This window comes from Artibeus jamaicensis, unplaced genomic scaffold (assembly GCF_021234435.1).
Source record: "Artibeus jamaicensis isolate MK-2021 breed Jamaican fruit bat unplaced genomic scaffold, CSHL_Jam_final scaffold_612, whole genome shotgun sequence".
NCBI lineage: Eukaryota > Metazoa > Chordata > Mammalia > Chiroptera > Phyllostomidae > Artibeus > Artibeus jamaicensis.
The window spans coordinates 7,664,832-7,689,289 of record NW_026522049.1 but is presented as its reverse complement, the minus strand read 5'-3'; the positions used below and the strand labels follow the sequence as shown (position 1 = coordinate 7,689,289).

The window sequence follows — 24,458 nt, the reverse complement described above, 5'->3', positions numbered from 1 at the left end:
TCTACACAATAGCACAAAACATTTTAAAAAATCAAAAACACCATGAAACCATAATCACAAATTTCCCCTGTGGTGTTGGTAAAAAAAAGTCGATCATTTGAAGGTTGGCCAGTGAACTAGTGAACAGCTTGTCCTCAACAAGTCGGTGGAAATAAAAGTCATTGTGACTTTTTGAAGCCATGTCTTAGCAATGTTAAGCTATGTAGATTCACATGCCCAGAATTCTCAATGCTCAGCATCAGAAATATTTGTGCAAATCCACAACAAATAAATGTTTGTATTTGTGTCAAATTGTTTGCAATAGCAAAAGAAATGGAAAATAATCTAAATTTTACCAGCACAGAAATATTTAATCACTTAGGATACGGTACCAGAATAAATAGCCATTGAAACATGGATCTATAGTAGGCAGTGAGACAGGCATAAGCCGAGCAAGGACCATGGGCCAGATACAGAAGGTCACAAGCACAGAAAGCTCCAGGTGTCTAGTGAGAACCCGCTCCCCACCTGGGGTGACCTTTCCTTCCCTGGCATGTCTCCAGTCACATGGTAGATCCCCCTTGGAGGAGGAAGTTAGGAGCCGAAGAATGGACTCATGTGACACCCATTCAGGCACTTTAGCTTATTTAACCCCTACAGATAATATCTAGGCCTCAGTTCTGTTTCAGCTCCAGACAAGCAGCAAAACCAGACAAGGGACACCATGCCTGACATCAGGACCAGCTGCATCGGCTAATGACCCCTACCCTGGTGCCAACCAATGAGGGGAGACCACAATCGTGAAAGAACATGTTTGGAAAACTGCTGAATATTCTATTGAGATCGTCCTCTAGGACCTCCTGATGAACACCCTCAAGACGGAGGACCCAGTGCAGCTCTCGGTATGGAGCACGCCAGCGCCTTCCCTCACATTCTTCCACCAGGCACATTTTCCTGGTCTCTCTGTCTCCTAAGATCCAACGGAGCTTTGTCTCTATAACTTGTTTCCTGAGTCCATTTCTTCTATACCTCACTTCTTCTACCTCCGTGATTTTCTAAATAAACTTCCTCTTATAATTTGGGTCTTGGCTCTGAATTCTTTCTTAGTCGGAACTCAGGCACCAAGGTTGCTGAACCAAGGCCTGGTCGGACTCCATCATTCTAACACCCAGTGCTGTTTACCACCAAGAGATCTATATGTATAAACAGAAAATACAAATTGCAAAGTGGCTTTATTAAAATTTTATTGTTGAACACTGCAATTTTATTTGTGCCTATTGCAGGTAGGAGTGAAATATGTGTACCTGTGTTTTGTCAAACTTCAGAAGGATCAGAGAAATAGATGTGTCCAAGCTGAAGTCCCAGAAATTTTGTGTGGTCCAGCAACTAGGGGCAACCAAGCTGTGTGTTCAAAAGGCACCAGTCAGTGGTACAAAAACTTGGGTGTTAGCATTCTGAGAATCAGTGTTCAAAATTCAGCTTTGCACCTGCCTGGCTACATAAGATTTTGACAATTTCAACAACTTCAATCTTCTCCTCTAATTCTTCTAATTCCTTGCAGATTGATCATAAGAATTATATGAAATGTTTGTAAATCCTGTTGTACAATGTACTTTCAATCAATGCCATTGTCATCTTTCATGTATCAAGGCACATGTTTACCTTACTAACATTTCAGAGAGCAAAAATAAAAGATGATTTTTTTTTGCTTTTGGTGGCAATAACAATTCATCATAGGTCATGTCAGCATATAATATCCTAATAAGAACTTCTGATTATCAATGTCATTGATTAGTTTAAGAAAATGAGGAAACTATTACTTCATAGAAGTCATTGATAGAACAAACTTTTCAAAATTTTGAATTTTAGGGGGAAATGCTTAGCTTTGTGGTGACAGTCACCAAATGTGTCACGGGACAGGGTGTATTAGAGGCTCTCTCAGTCTCTGAAGGACTCCTTGTTAGACACTTGCTTGCACGGGGAGGGAAAAAGCCTTCCCAAAGCTGAGGGCCAACTCACCTTTGTTACTTTTGAATCTGAAAATACACTGATAAATGCATTTGGGAGGGAGGGAAGGTGGTGTTAGAATGTTAGAAATCCAGGCCAAAGGACCACTTCAATACTCTCTTGAGGCAGAAATTAAGTGATGAGAAAAAATCTATTTTGTATTATTCAGCAAGTTGATTTCTACATGAAAAATTCTTCCCACTTGCCCCATCCTCCTCCCCTGCCCCACCTAACGTTCGATTCTCTATATTGCCATTTACTCATACACGCCTACATACACACATTCCACAAAAATGCTCTTTGATTTATAAATTAGTGGGCAGTTTTGCAAAAAATGCAGAGAATATCTTTTGGTAAAATGAGTTTAAGGTCAGTTTTCAGGGTCCTTGGGTTTTTACATGCAATCTAGCCACATTTCCTCTCTCTGCTTTGCTTGTTTAACTTATTAGAAACTTGGGCACGGTTTTGCTGGTGTTGGCAGTTTTAAGGTATGGATTCGTGTAGGCTATTTACAAGATGCCAAGGGATGTCAAGTCTGGAACATGCGATTTGTATCCCACGGTCCTTCTCTGACACCAGAAATACTCTGTAGATTATCAGATCCATTTGCTGATATTTAACATCTTTTTTTTTTTTAAATCCACTCTGGGTTTTGGCTGTGATGAATTGTAATGTTTCTTCACGGTGAAATTGACAAAAAATTCTTTAAACATTTAAAGAGAGGAAATTAAAACTTTATAGTTTAATGCAAAGAAAGTCCTTTTCATTTACTTAAAAACTTCGCAATGACTTTGCAGCCAAAGCAATTCAGAATTTTATTTATTTGTTTATTTAAAAAGAGCACTTGTGGATACTCTCGACATGATGCAGAGCTAGTGAAGGTGTGATCATGGTCATTCTGAATTTTTCGGCACTGGCAGTACTCAAGTTATCAGGGTGGTGCTATGACGGTTCAGGATTCTCTGGTCCCATAAAATGTTAATATTTTCCTAAACACTCATGAACATTGCTTCCATTTTTAGTGAATATACAGAGTCATTACATGTGAGTAAAGATAAAAAAAGAAAATGGGTCTGTCATTTTCATAGTTGTTTGCATGCTGTTCAGATTTTAGTTTTCTCTGTCTAGCTTGTTTGCAGAGAGGTATCATGCTATTCATATTTCTTCTCCCAATCCATCCTACTTTTTCTGCTGGGGAGCAAGCATTTTACTCTATGCTTCAAGGTTCTTTTGGTTGGTCTAATAATTAAATCGATATAAGGCTGGCTATCAAAAGAACCAAATTTAATTATACAACCACATATGGTGACCCCACATATGTAAGAAAGTCAGAGAGACCCCATATATGTGAGAGGTTCTGAGACAGAAAGATAAAATGAGGTACAACCAACATCCTGAGCTAAGGAATAAAGCTAAGGGGCCTGAGGCTTGAGAGGAATAGATGTTAATAATATGTTTGCTTGGCTAGATAGGTCATAAAAAGTTATTTATAATAATAACCCTTATTATGAACAAGGCCCCCAATTTAAATTCTTTCGAGAGACAGAGAAACAGAAACATCAATTTGTTATTTCACTTATTTCTACATCTGGTTGATTTTTGTATGTGCCCTGACCAGGGATTAAACCTGCAACCTTGGCATATCAGGATGCTCTAATCAAGTGTGTTACCCAGTCAGGGCCCACATTTCAATTCTTTAAGGGAGATGTAAAAGTCTGCCTTAGGCCTACAGGGTCTTGATTGCATCTTCAGCTGGCAATACTCTGCATGCAAAGTGGCACATCCTGGGGAGGCCTATTATGAACTCCTTCACTCCAAAGCTCTGAACTCAGAGCACCATGAGTCCTTTTCGATTACTCAACCAGGCTGCAGCCTGGACCTGCCCAACTGGGAAGATAGTTAAAGTGTGCGACTATGACAGTGATGAGACCACACTGGACTCTCAATTCCTACATGACAGAGTCATGCACAGCTCAAGCCCACAGTTCTGGGAGGCTGACACACTTCTCTGCCTGCTACTGCACCCCATTTCTAGTCTCTAACTCCATTATCTCCGTCTGCAGCCCCCTGCTCTTGCTTGTCATACCTGCTGAAGATTATGGCCTAGACATCACCAGTCCCATCCAACAGGTTGACAATAAATATTTGAATGAATGAATGAGGTAGTTCCAATGATCTGCCAATGTCACTGTTACCTGTATGGCCACCAGAGTAATGGAAGGCAGGTGCCCCACTATGCTGTCCCAAACCAAGACTGCCCTACAGTGGCCTTGCTCATTCTCTTGAATGTCCTGAACATGACCACTCTTTAAGGTTGGGCCCAGTCTCTCTGAGTTGCTAAGTGAGCCTCTGAGAGTCAGCTGTTGGCAACCACCATCAAGATGGGTAGACCGGTGTCTCCAAGGAAGACAGACAGTCTCACAGAACAGTAGCAATCAGGTGTGTCCACCTCTTGATCATAATGGAATAGGACGAATATCACCATTCAGCAATCATGTTGAAACATAGACACAAAAAGGCCACTGCGGCCCCATAAAATGTCCAAATATCTTCCCCTCTACCTCTTCTTTAGCAAGAACAACACCTCACTTTACATCTACTAGACTAAAATCAGAATGTCCAGTGGCTAAATTGTCTCTGCATCCTGCTAGTGCCCCATTCAGAACAGATCCGTGCCTTTTAAAATCTTTCTCAAAATTCCTAATATAAATCCAACTCCTATCAAAAGTATTTCCTTTCAGAGAACGTGAGGCAGCTTATATGAAAGCATATACTAAATAAAATAATATAAATAAGCCAAAACAAAAAAAAGGTAGAAAGAAAAGGAAAAAATGTTTCCACCCTATGGATTAATATTTTGGCCATAAATAAATATCAAATAAGAGTCTGATTGTCTTGGAAGTGAGGGAAGAACATGTGACACAGAAATTTATATCGCTGTCACTATCCGAAAAAGAAAGAAAAAGAAAAGCACACTGGAATCCTCCGAGAAATAAAGATTTCCCTGACATTTCCCACTTCAGACCTGCTCTAAGCAAAGAGGAGCATTTTTGCTCTGCAACTGGAAATCATCCCATCACAAAACCTGGGCCTTTTGATCACATGCCACACTTTCAGTGGGGGCAAACAGAGTGAACCATAAATTTTATGTACAGTGAATTGGTCCTTCAAAGGTCGAGGCTATAAAATAATTTTTCTCAAACTAATTTGGAAGACTTGGATTAATTTTGCCATATACAAGTTGAATCTTTTCAATAATTTTCAAGTCTTTTTCTTTCCTGGAAAGCTTTTTTTTTGGATTATAGTTTTAAATATTAGTTTTGTGCTATTGTTCTTTTTTTCTTCAGAGACTTCAATTTAGTAAATAATATTCGTTTCCTGGTCCACTCCCATTTTCACTATTTTCTCTGACCCTTTTATTTTCATTCTCTTGCTTGTTTTCCTATCTTTCTTCAATGGCCCTTACTAAACGATCATTTGAATGTATCCTTCCTTGCAATGCATTATTCACCTGTGAGAAAACTCTCTTTTTTCCATGTCTTTCCTGAATAAAATAAACTTTAAAAAGATTTCTTCCTGTTTTTTTGTCTATTTTTGTTTTCACTTTCAAAATTTCTGGCTCAAGTTGGCTTTCCATACACTTGCTGCTTATTTGAGTGTATTTAATGCTACTTGAAATATTAATTTATAGGTGTCTCTGTTTCATGGTTATTTTCAAATGGAATGCTCCTCATTTAATCTATATATTTTGTGTCCTGATTTTCTTCAATATCTCTGCATAAACCCGACTTTCCACTTGTTTAATTTTATCATATTGTGGTATTTTGCGTGATTACTAGTTTGATAGAATGCTCACCTATTAAGATAACAGTCCAGATATTTTGGCCGGTTCTTTCTTTATTTATTTCTTTTGCTAATTTGTTTTGCAGCAGTTGAGATGGGAATTCTCAGCTTCTCAACTAAAGTTCTTTTCCGACATCCGGTGCTCTAAATTCCTCCCTTTTTCTCCTGGTGTCGTTCACTACACAAACACTGTTTCTCTCTCTCTCTTTTGGTCTTTTTTCTCATACCTGCCCCTTTAAATTTCACCTGCTCTGTTAAATTCAACCTACCATTTTAATGGTACATTCATTAAAAACACTTGTACAATCCGTGCTTGATCCATGTGGATACATTTTGGACTTAGAGTAGACTTGGTTTTCCAGGGTATTTAGTCCTTTTCTGTATTCCTCCACAGAGTTTCCTGATACCCTGAAAAACTGTGAGGCCTCATTTCGGGGAGTTCATTTGACATGAGGTGATGGTGGGGGTGTGAGAGGCCTTAAGCTGGGATTTGTTGATTTTTCTCTTTTGTAATCACAGTGATTTGGGAGGTTAGGCAGCATCTTTCTTCAAGCTATGCTGAGCATGTAATTTCCATGTAGGTCCTATTTTCCATCATTTCATGTTGTTTTCTATGGGAACGAGGGGGCATGAAGCAGGAGAGCTGGCATTGTGTTCAATGGCTCTTTCTTTGATTTAAGTTGAATTTTCATCATTTCAGCACTTAGCTCCTGTCCTTATATCATGGTTCTTAGGACATTTTTGTCACACTTATGCCTTCCATGACCTTTTGGATGGTAGAAATTAATAATTAAACAGAAAGAAGGCTGGCTAGAGAAATAAAATTTTGCCCTCAGTCTATTTCCTTCTTAGTGTGATCATTTTCTTTCACACAATAAACATATTCTTCCATGACATTTTACCAAAAGCTTTTTTAAAAGAGTAAATATATTTTAGCTCTCTTAATCATCACATAACCACTGTGAAGTGTTTACTATCTCTACTCTACAGATTAAAAACCCTGATACCTAGGAAGGCTAACTATTTTGCCCAAGGTCACACAGTTAGTGTCAAAGCCAGAAATTTAATGTCACTTCTATGGCAAGTTATGAGAAAAAAATACAAGAAACATCTAAAAATAAACATGCCATATGTGTAGAAATATTTCAAAGGCATTATGGTCTTTTAGCATATTTACAGAATTTAGTTAATTAGTGAATAATATTATTAAGCCTTGACTCAATAGTAATTTTGGCTGTAGACTCAACTCTTTCTAGTCTAGTCTATTTCTTTCTGGTAAAGAAATAAGGTAATTCATCTTGAGACTAATTTTTTTAGAGTAGGTAATATGAAATCAAATGCTCAATCCAGTACAGATAATCTAGAACTGCCAATTGTTTTAGTATCTGCTATAACTACTCTGAGATCATTTCCTTTCTGGGGATGGGGGTGGGAGCACCTCTTTGCTTACCTTTACCACTGAACGCCATTAGAACTTACAGAATAGTTTTGAAAAATGTTCAGTAGAGGATCACGTGATGTAAAAGTTTTTTGGTCAACTTGAAGCAGTTGAGTTTTTGAGACAAAGAAAAATTAGCAAATCACTTCTCACTTGCCAAGTGCTCACTCATGTTAAACATAATCACTTAGCAAAACTCCAGGAAACAACTAGGTGGTCATCTCCCCTCTTCATCTAAGCAGTCCTGTTCCTTCCTAGGCTTTCCTACATTAAAGACTCATCATCTGAAATAACACCTACATAACTCTTCTTCATAGTAAATGGCTATTTGGTTCACACTGGAAGGGAGAAAACAATGCAATAAAACTCGGATAATCCCATCATCATCGTCATGATGAGTAGTAGAATACTCTCTTAGCAAAATGATGCCAAATTCTTCATAGGCTGTGTCTGAAGACTGACCTATGGCAGAGACCTAACCAGTTAGTGGCTCTTATTTAAATATCTCTCTTTTTCTTTAAGTGTCCCAAGACAGTTTGTTAACAATCTTAACTGTTGGACAACAGCTCAAGGTAGTACATGTATATTGGGTTCTTGCAGCAATTCTGAATTTCCTCCCTTGGAACCAAATGTCAGCTTAAGATCTATTAGGGCAAAAGCTGTAAAGGGATTCCAGTTGCAGCATTTGCCTTCTCCTCCCATGTTCAAACATTCTATCAAGTGACTTGAAATAAATGACAATGCTAATACAGCTATGGGTATCCATGAAAGCAGTCTTAGGCACTCTCCTGGGCACACCCATTGTCTTCTTTCTTAAAAAGTGTTTTATTGGAAGAAAATATTTTAATGAAAAAAATCCTCTTATATGTCACTTCATTTTTAAACACCCAGGATGCTTCACTGCAGGCATGTGAACTGGATATGCACACACGTGTACCTGTGTGTGTACAGGAACCAAGACCAGCATTTGGAATATCCTCCCTCAGGCAAAGCAAGGGCCTGTAAGCAGAACTGTTTTTCCTATCAGCCCTGGAGAGTATAGGCGCAGCCCTGTGTGTTATTAATGGATAAAATCTGAACAGCAGCCAACCCCAAGGTGAACCCTATGCATTTAAAACATTTCATCAGACAGCTAAGTATTTTTTTTTCCAAGCAGTGGATATCTCTCTAGCCGCCACTCAATAGATCCAGATAGACGGGAGCAATAGCTGGGCTCACTAATGTGCAAATTGATAGTATGAGCTCTCCACCAAAATATAAACAGCCCTGTGTTTCTTAAGTGTCAATATCACAGGCGGGGTTGGTGTGTGTGGGGGTGGCAGATTAACCCTAGAATTATCCAGCAAAGGAAGATGGGAAATGTAAAGTCCTTGCCCAGGCAGTGGGCAGCTTGGGCTCATTTCTAGGGTGTTGGGATGCTCTGCTGAATTCTCTCATGTAGGATATCCATATTTATAGACAGTTGTGACATTTATAGTTTGTAAGGGTCAAGGAGGAAGTGGGTGGTTTGTAAAGTGATGAGGAGAATACAAAAGTTATTTACTTTATTATTTTCTATGTATTCTCTACTTAATTCCTAGAATAATTTGAGGTGTATGCTGATTATTTTCCATTACCATCCATCTTGGATTCTTTTCTTGAAAATTTCGTTTCTTTTCTTGCCCAATTTTCTGCACAGGGAAGCTGACTCCTACGGATTTGGCCTAACCTTGGCTACCTGGCCAACTGGCTTTCAATAGGAGGCCCTGGGAGTAATGATTCATCAGTTCATCAGGCGGAACAGCAAAAGCCTGGCAAATAACACACTTCCTGCTATCCCACATCATCCTGAGGTCCTTCCTTTAACATGAGGCCAATGTTTCTCATGTTAACCTTTACCTTGACCTTAACCTTAACCTTGGCCACGCTGACAATGGCTGGTCTGCCCATCCACAAGAAAATCACCAATGCTCTCAAGCAATGTTGCTAGGAGCAAACACTTTTTACATCTCCCACATGAACTGTACACCAAAACTCAAACTACTACATTATGGTCAAGTTCTATTAAAAATGCATCCTTAAACACATGGTCCCTGGAATTTCTATTAGGAATTCTGGGGTGCAAACCTCTCTTTGCATTCATGCAACTGCATCTATGCAGGAACTTGTATCCCACCCCCCGCCCCACCAAGATCTGTTACCTCTTTCCCACCTACACATCTACCCAAGTCCAAGTGTCTTAACATAGAACACTTGCCTCAGGAACTGCAACAGGCTGTGTCAGAACTCAGGGGTACAAAGAGAAGTGAAGGATGCCGGAAGGTAGATTTTCACTTCCGCAGAAGAGACTGGAATTAATGATCTACACCCTGTCCTCTCAGAAGTGTTCCTGCTTGGGTCAGGGGCTAACGTATTTCTTTAGTGGTTTGATTTCTAGTTGGTTAACAGTTGGCTTCTGCAGACACATACACATTCATTGTGGTTCTCATTCCCTCTCTCTCTCCCTTCCTCCTTCTCTCCCTCCCTCCCTGATCTCATACATCTCTGCCAAGTCAAGCACTACTTCTACTTTACACTCATAAGGAAAAAAAATATTTTCCTAAGTAAAAGGAAAGAAATCACTTGCAAGGCAGCCACAACTTAAACCTGTAATCGAGGTTAAGTTGAGCTCTTTTTGAATCCAATGCAAATAGGAATAAGACAAATTGCTAAGATATATACTATATATTTTTTGAGTGAGTGAGGGATATTTTAATGAGTAGTTTTAAACTATGAAATAAAATACAGTCATGATTTTAAACACAAAGATACAGGATTAATGATGAACGATAATAATAGCTTATCCCAAAACCATTTCCTACCACAGATACAGCTACTACTGATAGTTTACTTATATATTTCTTAAGACTAGGTATATAAAAAGATTTTTTATTTGTAATACTCATGCAGTTAAAAATTTTTTTTCTTTTGTTCTGTGGCTCTATACTGTTTTTTTATTTAGCATTATAAAATACATATAACGAAATTTAGTATTTCAACTCCATTTAAGTGTTCAGCTTTGTGGCATTAAGTACATACACAATGTTTTATAGCCATCACTTAATGACTGTGTCACTAGTCATGTGGGTTTGTAATTTTATTAGATATTTCCAAGATATTGTCCAAATTTCACACAATGTATACTCTTGTATGAGGAAACTGCTTTTCCCTCCATACATCCACTAACAGTAAGTATAATAAATACTTTTAAAATGTTGACAATCTTATGGGAGAAGAATGCAATATAATTTTCTTTTATTTTGCATTTGTTCAAAAGGAATTAGGTTGGCATTTTTCCCTTTGTTTATCCATTTGTTTTTATTTTCCTGAGAATTGCCTTCTTGAATCTTTTGCTCAAGTTTATATTTGATTTTTTCTGCCTTCTACACTGGTGTGTAGGAAGCTCTTTATAAATTGATGAAATTAATCTTCCATCTGTCAAAACTTTTTCAGTTTGCTATTTGTATTTTTACCTTATTTGTGGTATTTTTGCCATCAAAATTTTCTAAATTTTATGTGCTTGGATTTATTTATCTTTTCCTTTTTGGCTCATGTGTCATGATTTAGAAAGGACTTGATTTTCAGGATAAATACATTTCCTCCCACTAATTTGAAATGGTAGTTTATGAAATACTAAATTTCCATATGCAAAGCTCTATTTCTGGAGTCCCTATTCTGTACTTTTGAACTGTCTGTTCCTTAACCTGTACTAACAGATTGCTTTCATTATTGTACCTACATAATTGTATTGTACCATTGTACCTATACATCTGTATCACACCAGTATAATCATTGTACCTGTATAAAATGTTTTATTACATGCTTAATTTAGTCAAGACTCATACTATTCTCTTTTTAGAATTATCTCAATAATTCTCAGATGCACCTTTAAGATCTTCACAACAATAACCAGATAGAAAATAGAATGGAATTTTTTAAATGGCAACAAGAACATATATTCCCAATTAGACACATGGGTAAATATATAAACACACACACAGAGCAAGCTTTACACCTCTTAAGAACCATAAAAGAAGGCAGGGATAAATGAGAAGAGCCAGTTTATCCTGGACGAGGAAAATAACATTGTCTATTTGTCAACTCTCCTTACATTACTAAATAGTTGCAATTTAATACCAATCCAAATATCAACAGGAGTTTTCTTTTCCATTTAACTAAATGCCACTAAAATTCATTTTTAAAAACTGTATGTCTCTTATTAATCGTCCCCTCAGCAACACAAATCAGTGGCTGGAGCTTTTAAATTAAAGGCCTAATTAACTTCTTAAATAAGGTCCTTTGTGTGTCCTAGTTTTTGGTGGTGTGCCTTTTTTTTTCTTTCGGTTATGTAGAAACATAGACATTATATCTTTATACATATATTTCAGGTTGACTGGCTGCTAAAAAAAAGAACCCTCTCCTTTTGCTTAATAGCTATATAATTTTTTCTGATCTACAGTCCCAGGGTATTTGCTAAAAGGTCCAAAGGCCATATATCACCAACACAATGGAATACCACTCTGTCTTTTCTTATTTAAAGTGTAAGCGGCTCAAAAGCAGAGCCTTAGCTTCTATGCTCAACCACATTCCCATATGAAGCGACTCAAAAAAAAAATGTTTAGATAGTGACTTGAGTGCCGAGCTTCACATGTTCCCGATAAATTCTTTCTCTCTCTCTCTTCCTCTGTTTTTTTTCCACTTCTTCAACTGCTTTTTGTTTGGTTTTTAATCAGACAGCATAAGATCATATAAGTCTAAAATGTGTCCTTCACGGAGGAATGAATTTGGGAAAACATCAAGATTTTTCAGTGAACTGGGAAAATCATCCTCAGTGTTGATAAAGTGACTTTGGTAGAGACCACTAACATGCTCTGTGCTGAAAACGGCTGCCTCGCTAAAAATCCCCGACCTGCTACTTGTTTACGGAGGTTTCTGTCTGCTTGCTTGGGCTTGGGGACCCTTTTACTTGTGACTCCTTGGGGGGATCCAAATATCCCATTTGGATATTTAGGCACGCTCTTCCACCATTTGATGGGGGATCATGACTAAATTGAGAGTCCTTTATCCCTGGGAGGCTGGCAAAACATCTGATAAGCAAATCTCAGAGGATTTCAACGAGAAAGGCATGTCCTGGAGAAACTGTTTAAAGGGAAGCACGAAAGAAGTTGTATATATAGCATTCAAGTGTGCTATTTTTGAACTTTTTTTCTAGAGATTATATGGATGATGGTCAACATATAAAAGATATAAATGCCTGTACCCAGCTTTTTATAGCGTCTTCTCTCTCTCTCTCTCTCTCTCTCTCTCACACACACACACACACACAGAGGCATATCCATCATTTTACTACATTAGTTATTTTTACTAAAATTCCTTTCCTTTCCCAAAGTCTAAGGCTTTAATTATGGAAATAATCAAAGAAAACAATGTTCACATTTTAACTGTTTTAATTAGTTTGTAATCATTGCTCTTCCTTTGGAAAGATCTGCTTAAAATTGACCCTGATCAAGAAGATGCAAATAATTATTAACATTTTCCTCAAAATATCAGGGATATGAAAAAAATCGTTGTTTCATCAAACATGTATTAGAGATGATCTACACGCAAACTGGAAACACCCACCAGTAGCAAGACTTAATTAGGGAAGGGTCAACTGCGGCCAGGCCACAGCCGAAAAATGACTTGAGAAGCTGTAAAGTAGGTCTCAGGATTCTAATGCATTAGAACTTTAGTGAAACATGTAATAATACACATTTAAAAAATCAGTTATAAACTGTAACAGAAAAAAAGGTCCAAATTTGTCTACATGAAAAGTAGGAACTTTAGTTCACCAAACCAAAGATTCTGAAGACATTTGTCAACACTGCAAAACTGAGAAGTGGCTTAATGTACGGGCAACATTAGGACAAGCAAGGGAAAGGAAAAACAAAGCTGAACGTTTTAATCATGATTTAAAAGTTTTCAGAGACAGTTATTATTCTTGGTGCGGATGAAATTTTTTTAATACTTGATTCTTTTTTTTTGAGTTACTATATTTTTTGTTGTTGTTCAAGTCATTATAAAATATCTCCATCACTCCCTTTCTAGTCTTATATTATAGCCCTCTCTTCTTTAGTGCAGTGTTTGGCACAGGTGGGCCACAAAATTTAAAAAATGGGGGGACAGAAAAAGAGAAAGAAATTACTCTATTTCTCAGGGCTCATTGTTAAAAATATATTAAAAAGACACTATTATTTTTCCATGGAAGGGCAATGATCTACAGTAACTTAACCTTTTTTACTTCCTGTGAAGGAGTCCATCAAAATGCGAACATTAGTTACTTAATGGACATGTATCCATGGTGCTCTATGAAGTACATATTCTCAGTACCTGATACTGACACATCTCATCCTAAGCAAAGTGCTTTCCTGCTTTTACATATTTGGCTTCTCCCAGAAGCAGATCTTATTGATGACTATTTCTTAATTTGGATCCCTGAAGGATTCTTGGGCACACAGATTCAGGCTGAAGAAGTTTCCACTGGAGACTGGTGGCCATCACGCTCAATGCCAAATGGTGTTTTCAGTCTACATGCTTCTGAGGACTACTGCTCTCATGTAAATATTTTTAATGTCATGTGACTTTGCTGCCCTCCTGTGGCTGCTTCTTGGGGTGCCCAGACCTTGTTGATGCCTGTAGGTTCCACTGACGTTTTCACTAGGTCACCCCCAAGTGTCTACCTGCTGCTCTTGGCCTCACAGGTGGGTACTACCTCCCAAAGCACACCGACCACCAACCTGCGTGAACCTGTGTCCTACCAAGGAGTCCTGAACGTTTCTCCTCCTTCATCCAAGAGCCCAGAAACAATGCAACAACAGCACACCAGTTTTCTAAATAACTGAGGCATTTTTCCCTTTGATTTTCTGTTTTCAGCTCTCTCCAAGGTAAGAACATTCTGATACTCTCTTTCAGGGATTGAGAAATGCTCACTATAGAGGGCCAGGATTTGGGGGCCATCCCATGTCTGTCGTGGCGACTCAACTCTGCCATTGCAGCATGAAAGCAGTCACAGACAGTATGTGAATGAGCTTAGCTGTGTTCCAATAAAACTTTATTCAGTAAATGTTATTTCTAAGCAGGTGTACACTGGACGGGCCCCACAGGCTACCAGTCATCAACTTCTAGAGTTATTTCCTATCATATCAATCCGGAACTAATTTCTTTGAAAAGTGATCAATACATTGGCCTAAGTTAATCATTCTTTGAATTTAAATAGAGTATTTCTAAATATTCCATGTATAATTGAATTGATACAAATATTCATATTGGCTAAATACTTACTCCATTCTTATGTCTTTCTAAGTTGTTGTATGGCTTTTCCAGGCGACTTCTTCAAATAGGCATCAAGCAACTATCACAACTGATCTGTATATATTACTGTGTGGGAACATGGCTCTCTACGGAGACTTATACCTGGACTTATGGAGGAGTACACTGTAGATTATTTTTTCCTTAAACGTTGCTAATGTCCCACATGCAATTAGCTTCTAGGTCCTACTGGTTTATTCTCTAAATAGCTTTCCAATCTGTCACAATCTTTATAGTTCAGACTTATAGTTAAGTTTCATACCATGGAAAATGTTTTCCAGAGTATTTTTCTGTTCTGCCTCTAGTCTTACATTCCTATACCATCATGTAAAAGCAAATGCCCAAATGACCTTTGTGTAACATGGATCTGGCTTAATCACTCCCCTGGTCCGGTGGCTTCATGATGGCCAAGTCTAAGCTGCTTAGCATGGCACAAAAAGCCTTTCATGAACCAGTTCCTTTTTTCTCTTGTGAACCTTACCTCTTGGGCGCCATGCCAGCCTCTTCCATGGTACACTAACCATATTGCCCTTTTCTTAACCTTTTTTTCCCCACCACTTTTCACAGACCACCTGCTCTTTTTCATCTCACTTTCCAATCAGTTTTCATTCACTCATTCATTCACTCATACTTCCTTTCTTCAATATGCATGCAATCAATATCCAGCAAGCACATTTCTGATGCCCTGAACACAAAAGCTCTCCTGAGCACCTTCTTCCCTCCATGCCCATCACACTTATTCTTGCTCCATGTTCCAAATGCACTTTGTAAACACCTCCATTTATCACTCTACAGTGATTATTTATTCCACTTCTGTGTTTTAGCCATTAGACTATAAACTGAAAGGCAGAAGCAGTGCCTCAGTAATCTCTGTATTCCTAACGCCTTGCATTCTTACATTGTAGGCAATCAATAAGGATGGGATAAATAAATGAACGAGTGAGTGAGTGAAGAGACTAATGAACACCTTCCATGCTGACTGATGCACAGGATGTGTTATATACTTCATTTGACGTTGCCCAAATAACAAGGTATGTTGCTGTCATTAACTGAACACCAGAAAAGAGCTAAAAAATGTTGTTGTGCCTCAGATCCTACTTCACTTAACTGATTTTCAGAAAGCTCAGCTAGCGAAGTATTTGAAAAAATTAAGCAGATGCTGACTTCAATTACGTAACAGCTCCCCCTACCGATAGTGGGATAAGTAGGGACCTCGAAATTAACCATGATGCTGCATCTCTGTAAGCCAAGTTGGCAAGTCTACAAGCAAGGTGATCTAAAGATCAGGCAGCCTGCTACACTGGACATGTCCAAGTGAAGGGGTCAGGGGCAGGGCACTGGCTACACCAGCAAAGCAGCCCCGTCCTCACCCAAGGACAAAGGCAGCTGTGATTTTATAGCAGAGAAGCATTTGTTGTTACCTTTCCAACAAGTCTTTAAAAATGCTGATCTGAAAGACTGAAGCAACCCACTTGAGACTCATTTTCAGTATGGCAAAAGTTCTGAAACCCAGACTGCTAAATCTCCGGAAGCAGCTGGGTTCCTAATTAAAACAAATCGTTAATAGATTTAGCGGTCCAAATTTATGCTTTTCAATTAAAAATGCTATTGCAGTTGGTGTATGTGTGCAAGAGTAAATGTGTGAGTGTGTGTGTGTGAATGTGTGTGTGCATGCATGTATAAACAAACACGCCTACATTCTGGGCTTGGGTATTCCAGAGTTTAAAAGGCAGTTAAAAGGCTGGGTCAAAACCAAAATACAAAGGTTAATTGCATCAATTCTTAATTGTTTTGGTAACTTCCTGGAGTCTCTATGCATGTTTCAGAAAGAGTGGTGTAAGGACAAAAAGAACTTTCCTATCACAATTCTTTTAAGAAGACATTTTTAAGAGCTATTTTGTAAGTGTTAGCTACTTTTTGAGGAGACATTGTTTTCAGTTTAAGTGAAAAAGACATTTTGAGGTGCGCAGTTTTCCCTCAAGTTCACCCAGCAAGTCAGCAGAAAGGACCTGAACCCTGGTCCAGGTATATATCTACTTGTATCTCAGCAGGGTGCCATGTTTCTCAGTGAGGAAAGCCAAATTTTGTCAATGAGATGGACATGGGTCATCTAAAATTGTACTAGGCAATAATTTACGGTGCTCACAAGCAGGGCAATGAGTCCCACCTCGATTGGAGGATGCATCAATTTGTCAGCAATTGCTCTACTAACTGTACCCAGGTGCTCTCAAGGCCCCCAGTGCTCAGAGCAGGAGAGGAGCCCTGGGGGCCAGCTTCCGGGAAAGCGCACCTCCCAGTTCTACTTACAGAGCAACCACTTTGCCACTCTGAATTACATTCGCACCTAAATATAACTGCAGTGAACTTGTTGCCTAAAAGGAGTGTTTTTAGGCAACAAGAGAACCGGAAATGCATCCGACCATCTGGAGTATAGAAAAGACTGAAAGTTTGGGATCGGGGTCTGCACCTGTAATTGTAGGCAAATCAGTTCAACTATCTGGAAGCCAGTTTGTTCGACATCTAAATCCCATCTTATATCTTATATAAGCTTAAATCTTAGAAGTCATAAAATTTTATACATTCAAAATTTCATGAACTATTTGGAGATTTCAAGATAACTCTATAGCACTTGGTGAAAATACTGGCACTCTGTATGGCAGAAATGTGAGAATTGGGTGCTATAAAAACATCAATAAATCAATTTTGGAATAGTTCTTAATTTATATTGTTTCTTCTTTTTCCTCCCACCCCCAGTCCTCTGCTGAGATTCATTCTTCTTCTTTCTGATTCGTTTTTCAAGTCCTGTCAACAAACTTCCACTTCAGAATCTCAGAATCTGTCTCAGAATCTCAGATTCTGTCTCAGAATCTCAGACTCCAGATTAATGCTGGTTAAAAAGTAAACTTGATCCTACACAAGCAGCCCCTGAACTGGACTTCCATGAAGGTGTAAACTTCCTGGAGTTGCACGAAAACTGTATGTGATTGTCTGTGTGCTATATGTGTTAGGGGAGCCAGAGCTTTTCTCTGCTTTTCTAAAAGTTCTGTGACCCACAATAAAGGTTGTGAACTACTGGTCCATAGAATTTGCATTTAAAGTCCTGGGAAAATATTTCTTTGAAGCCAGGACAAATGATACTATGGTAAGAAATTGACACTGTGCATAAGGTAGCATAATGTGATTTGAATGTAGACCATACTGACTTAGAGCTTATTATTTTAATCTCTATAGCAAACACTAAAAACAGAGGAATAGCTTAAAAAGTCAACATACAAGATAAATAGAATATTAAAAGATATGGGATCCCCCCCATGAAGGAAATCAGGAAAGAACACACCAAAGAACTAACACCAAATGAGATAAAAGAAAACAAACAGAAAGATGACTTTAAGAAATATCAATTATTATATTAAATACAAATGGACTAATTATTCCAATTAAGGGGCAGAGATTATAAGATTGGATTTTAAAAGAAAGCTAGACCTATTTATATGCTATTTATAAAAAAATACACTTTAAATATAAAAACTCAGGAGTTTGAAAATAAAAGAGTACAAGATATACTATTCGATCAATAAGTGTAAGAAAGCGAATGCAGCTACATCAATATCAGACGAAGTAGACCCTAAGACAGAGTGTTAGTAGAGATAGAGATGTATTTCATAGTAGTAAGAAAATCAATTCATCAAGAAAAAAACTAATTACCCTAAATGCATATTTACCTTCCAAACACATGAAATAAACAAACAAAAAACATATTTAAAAGGAAACAAAAAATATTTGTAGATTTTGACATGATAGTTAAATCCTCACTACAAAATTGATAGAACAGGGTGGGGAGTGGGTAGGGGGCAGTGGAAACCCAGCACTTGCCTATTTGTATAATTTTTATTTTACTTTTGTATTTCGGGGGAAATGTTACCTTTCAGAAATGGGCTTTATTAAGTAATTGATCTTTCTAGTATATGTTGTTGTAAGAAAACGCATTGAGAAAGGAGGCAAGACACCTGTGAAAATGAGAAGTCTATACGTATATGTGGTACATTGAGGGGAGGGGTGTCCTTGTTTGAATTTGTTTTAAATACCAAATTCTATTTTGCACTATTTCATTTCCTTCCTTACTTCCACTTTTGGCTCCTCTATCACCATTCTTTGCCTCTCAGATTTGTGGTGTTTGCTTTCCTTTTCTTACCAGAGGATGAGCATTTCTCAGTCAGAAAGACAGCAGATGAGCAAGGAAAACAGCCAGCTCTGGCAGAACTTGTCTGTTGTAGCCCCAGAAAGACCTGTGGCCTGTATTCCGCAGGTAGTTGGTTCCAAAATGGTGCCTGTGGTCCCCTCCCTCAAGATGGCTAATTCACTCAGTTACTTCTGATGCTAAACTTTTAAAAAATTGCTTTTGATTAATGTGTGTGTGTGTGAGAGAGAGAGAGAGAGATGTTGATTTGCTGTTCCGCCTATTCATGCATTCACTGGTTGACTTCTGCATGTGCCCCAACCCAGGGATTAAACCTGCAACCTCTGTGGGAAGAGATGACGCCCCATCTAACTGAGATACCCAGCCAGGGCTCTGGCCACAGTCTTGAGACTGCATGCAGGAGAGCCAGCCAGAGTGTCCTGTACTCTGCAGTCTCCTTATAACAAGACGAGGGTGTGACTAAAGCCAGGCTATGGCTGGATGAAAGCCATCAAGCCTGGGGAGGAACTAAAGTAAATAGTGTGAGAAAAGCCCTATAACAAACGGGACTTTCCAACCCGCTTCATTACTCATGCCTACTTTTGTCTCAGAATCTCAAAGCGCTGACCCATTTCCCTGGAAATAATAATTAACAAAAGAAAAAAAACAGCAGTGATAACAGAACTTTGGAGGAGAGCGAATTCATTTGTCACATGGCTTTTAATTTTAATATCACTTTAAATTTCCACTAAGGACACTGTACAACATGTTCACAGGAATTTCTGCTTACAGTGTATTTCTGGGTTGGTTAAAAAATGAACTCCCACACTGTCGATAAGAAGTATGTCAGGATTATGCATTTTCATAAAAAGAGAGAAAGGTAAGCCACAGCAGCTTTGACTCGGTAGAATTCAGACTTCCTGGCTGTCCACCTGGTGCTCAGGATGAAAGTGTCAGAAATTCACAAACTTTCACCCAAAAGTATTTGGGGCTATCTTATTAAGGGCAGAGTCTGAGTGCTTGTGATGGGTTCACTCAGAATGGGGGCTGAGGTCTCCACCCATCTCTTTAAACACCCTCTGGTGCATGGATAGGGTAGCAATGACAGTCTTCTGTTTGTGTAAGGAAAAGAGCTTTTCTGGTGCTGCTCTAAATATTTGGGGAAAGTGCATGGGACAGAAGCAAATATCCCAATGTGTGATACATTTTTGCCTCAATAAAATGGAAGGAAACCTGATCCAGGGTAACTGTGCTCTGCAGTTAGGCTTGGGTTCAAAGTCCAGATCAATTATTTAAGAACTGCGTGACCTCCTTGGGCCATCTACAAAAACTCTTTGAACATCGATTTCCTCAGCAGTACAATGGAGACTTTAAAAGATATCCCTACCTTGGCCAGCATGTTCTGTGGATTAGAGTTAATAAATGTGAAGTGCCTGGTACTTCACGGTTTGTGTGCTCAACAAATACAATCACTCAGCATTATTCCTAGCTCAAATTATGGCGGAGCGGTTGCTGACCCTCCTTGCAAAGCCAGGAGGCATAAGGTGTATTTAACTCCTTGTTCCCATGGAATGTTGAAATCATCTGCTTGAATTAAACATACTCAATTATTCTGTAATGTAATAGTCTGGAGTCGTTCCCTAGCTTCCCTGAGGTGTGTGTAGAACACAGTAGAACAGTTTACATACTTGGGGAAAGGGGGTGAGAGAGAAAGAATGCATAGCAAATTCCATCAGGTCTGAGAGTGCTCTCAGTCTGAGAACAAATCATGGAAGTGGCCTGAAAGCCAGGTTGGGGGTGGGGGGCGGGGAGGGAGAGCTCTGAGATTCTACTGCTGACTCCAGAGGTCACATGGCCCTGACACATAACTTTTACCGAGTTGACTATATCTCACTTCCTGTAAGTGCCTGTCCCTCATGCTCACTTTCAAGGACTTGGCCAATCTCCTTGTGTAAATAGAACAATGCTTTATATTTCTCTATTACTCTGGAGCGACTATATCAATAATGCAGGAAACGCATCTGTCCAGCACAATGAGATTATTTTTCTGATTTCGGTTGACAGTTATGGTAATAGTTTGGCAAACAATCGACTCCACCATCAATGACCGCAGACTACAGCTGTTTTTAAACATCTCGGCCGCTTCTGGAAAGTTGGAAGATAGATTGCACATTGAGAGGGAGACGGAAAAACGTGCCATAAGCCTTTACGGCAGGACAATGATTAACTCTTTCTGTACATAAAAAGCTAAGGAAATATTGAGGGAAGCACAGCGTGTTGTCTCTGGGTGCTCTATAATGAGGGCCAGGTGAGAAATAATAATGCCTAACATTGCCAGAGGGGCCACAAGGCAGTCGGGAGCGCCGAGATATATCAGAGCACTGCTCTTTATATGGATAAACCCCCCAAGTCAGCCAGGAGTTATTGCAGATATGTACAGGGGAGAAAATTGAGAAAGAATAGTATCATCTCTTCAGTGCTGGTCTTGATGAATAGAGACAGCAGCTAGTCAATAATGAGCCATGTCTAGGATTTCATGTTTGTTTTTACAAAATAATGGTTTAACTCTACTTCTGCAGAAGTGATGAATAGAATTTCATATTTTTAAAAAAGAAACTTCTTCACAAAACATGTGTTATTCCTAAAAGTTCATAACAGCTCTGGAAGAGGCCTTATTTTCGATATGGATTTCTCTCTTTGGTGTTTTCTTTTTCCTTACTTCCGTTTCATAAAAGGCAGAATGCTGATCTTGCCAGTGGCCTGTGACCCTGGCGTTTGGCCACCATTGTTACCCAGGGGCCAGGAGCGCAAGCCGCCCAAGGAGCGCGGTGTCTTTGCCTCTGAGTTCCAATGTGAAGGCATTCGGGGGTGTAGTTGGAAAGGGGAGGTCACCGGACTGTGTGAAGTCCTCATCTCCAGGTGAGTTCATTTTCCTTGTGAACTTTTCACCTAGGCCCCAATTAGTATCCTATTAACCTCCTTAAATATGGAATTGCTAAGATCTTAGAATACTCCAAAATGGACTATTAGCTAGGCCATTTCCTGGCTCCATCAGTGAAAATGCCAACGTAGGTCATACAACAGAATTACCTTGATTAATTTCAGCTCTCTCCCACCGGGCGTGATGTCATGCAAGTTAAAAGAGATTCAAATTGATGCATCATTTCAATGACGGATTAAACAAGGGATTTAAAAGAAAAAACAAAACCATGTACAATTCCAAGTTTATAAGGACTTCCCTTTGTAAAGTGACACATTTCAAACGTGCTAAATTGATCAGTTATACAAATGGTGACTTTCCCTGAATGTATTTTTTAATGGCCTGTTCTCTGAGGTCTCATGTCGGAAAAGGTTTCTCTTCTCCAGCAATTACTCTGTTAGAGCAGAAACCCTCAGCATTACGCCCCGTACCCAACCATGGAGGCAGGCCAGTGTTTAAACGCACTGCGAAGATGCCATTTCCACTCCAGAGGCCTCTCAGAATGGCATTTGTAAATACAAATGGCTTTGCTAAGGCTAAAAAAAGCAGCAAACTTCACATCGTTTCTCAAATATTCCTAAAGGCCTTCCTTAAGAAAGTACTTAAAAAGAAACATCGTGCATTTTAATACCTCCTAGGCTGGTGTGATTTCTTTACAATAGGCAGATTTAATTTCTTTTCATGTAGAAAGCAAGCTTGAGAGGCTTATTAGCAATTTCGAATATCGCAGCACAGTGCGTCAAACAAATCTACATTTTGTTATTACAGGTAGGCTGATTTAGGTGAGAGTATTTGTTTCTTGGGATGTGGGATCTAACCAGTTCTTTAAGAGGCTACTTGCCTTCTGTTGACTCTCTTTGCTCTGAAATAAGAACATCTTGGTACACAGAAGTTAGGCTACATACAAAGGGCTGCGTCTCTTGTGTGTCTAAGGGACATGGCTCAGGCTGCCTTCAGGAACACGGACGCTGACTCCACCCTCCCCAGCCCTTGGTGGACAAAAACGCAACCTGCTTTTCTCATTCCAAGCGTTAAACTCTGAAACTGTGTCATCTTTCAATGCTGAAGCACTCCTCCTCAAAACAATAGCTATTCTCCGTGTCCTTATTTTTGCAATTTCTCCAGCAAGTGGTGGAACATCCAATAACTCGAAGAAGCATCTCTGAACCTCGTAAGGTCCACCCTGGGCTTCATGGGCACCCACTGAGCGCAGACTGGTCCGTGACACTGTCTATGGTGAGTACCTTCCAGGGCAGTGATTTTTCACTGGTGGGCTGCAGCAGACTGGTGCGCCCCAGGAATGTTCCACACACGCAACGCCTGACTATCCATTCAGGGGCACTGCCTTTTTTCTCCTTAAATTGTTAAATTAAAAAATGACAACAGCCAGCACAACAATGACCACCTGGTGTAAGTAAATGAAAATTATACCCACGTTTGGTCACAGGGGCAAAAAATATATTTTGGGTGTGCTACAGAGTTTTAGTGATTAGTTTATGTGTGCCATGAATTAAAGTTTGAAAATCGTTGTTTGAAGGCAATCAATCACTCCTCTCCTTTCTGATCAGCCCACTGGTCACTAAGAATGCAGGTACACCGCTACCTTTTAGAAACTGCATACCTCGCCACCGTCAGAGAGTGAAAGGTTTATGTAGGTTACTAAAATGCACGCAACGTGCAGAAGGGTAATGGGCTTCCACGGCCTCGCTCATCTACTCTTTGAGATGCCACTACTCTCTGGGATTCACAACCGAGGCATTCAGAGCTCTAGGATCGGGATGACAAGGTGGTCCTGTCTGTCACCAGAGAAATTACGCCCTCATATTCTAACATCGGGTGTCTCCAAGGCTGGCTCCATCCCCTCAGTTCAACTACTCGGCAAGTCAGGTAGAGGTGTAGGACTGGACAATGTGGCATCCGGAGAGAAATGTGGTGCCTGGAAACAAGAGGAGATCACAGTCCAGAACTTTGGGGCTTGTTTCTTTGCTCTCTCCCTATGGACGTTTCTGTAAGTCCCCTCTAACTGGTGTGTATATATATTCTCATCAACTTAATCTACGTATGCAGCTTCCAAGCAGTAAGACCTGTTTTCTATGAGGAAGGCGAGAGGAATTTGAACTCAGATATTTACACAGGGAGTCTTTCTGCCCCACCCACTTACTTTTGATCATTGCTCTGGTTGTTGATGATTACAAAAGAAAGGCATGTTTACCTTTCAATTAATAAAAATTGAAACTCAGTGCCTTGGTGGCACTGACCGCATTTCCTGTGCTCATCACTGTGGATGACCTTGTTCGACTCGCTGGTTTATAGTGATGGTGCCCTTTCCCCCAGCCTGTGAATCCCATCCCTTTCCCAGCAGGAAGCACCCAAGGAAGGTCTTCCTATGCATTTCCAAACACACCCTATGGAATACATTCTCATCAGGAATTTGCCCTTTCTCTGAACACTGTATCTCAGATATGGTGCCATTTTGGGTCCTGTAGATTTACAACAGATACAAACATCTGCTTGGGGTTTCACCGTACAGCTACCTCATGCTTTACTTAATTAAACAGTTCTCTCTCAATGAAGATTTAGCTTGCTTTCAATTTTTCACTGTTTTATCAATGACAAAATGGACATGCTTACTCAGATATCTATGAATATGTGTATATGTTTTCTGTAAA

General features: G+C 39.3%; 1 long non-coding RNA gene across 1 annotated transcript; it reads left to right on the top strand.

Moving 5' to 3' along the window:
• Nucleotides 1–667: 667 nt before the first annotated feature.
• LOC128626436 (uncharacterized) lies at nt 668–23,002 on the top strand. Its single transcript, XR_008390410.1, has 3 exons — nt 668–881; nt 15,538–15,663; nt 22,915–23,002. It is a non-coding gene; the product is annotated as an uncharacterized LOC128626436 (long non-coding RNA).
• The last annotated feature ends 1,456 nt before the right edge of the window (nt 23,003–24,458 follow it).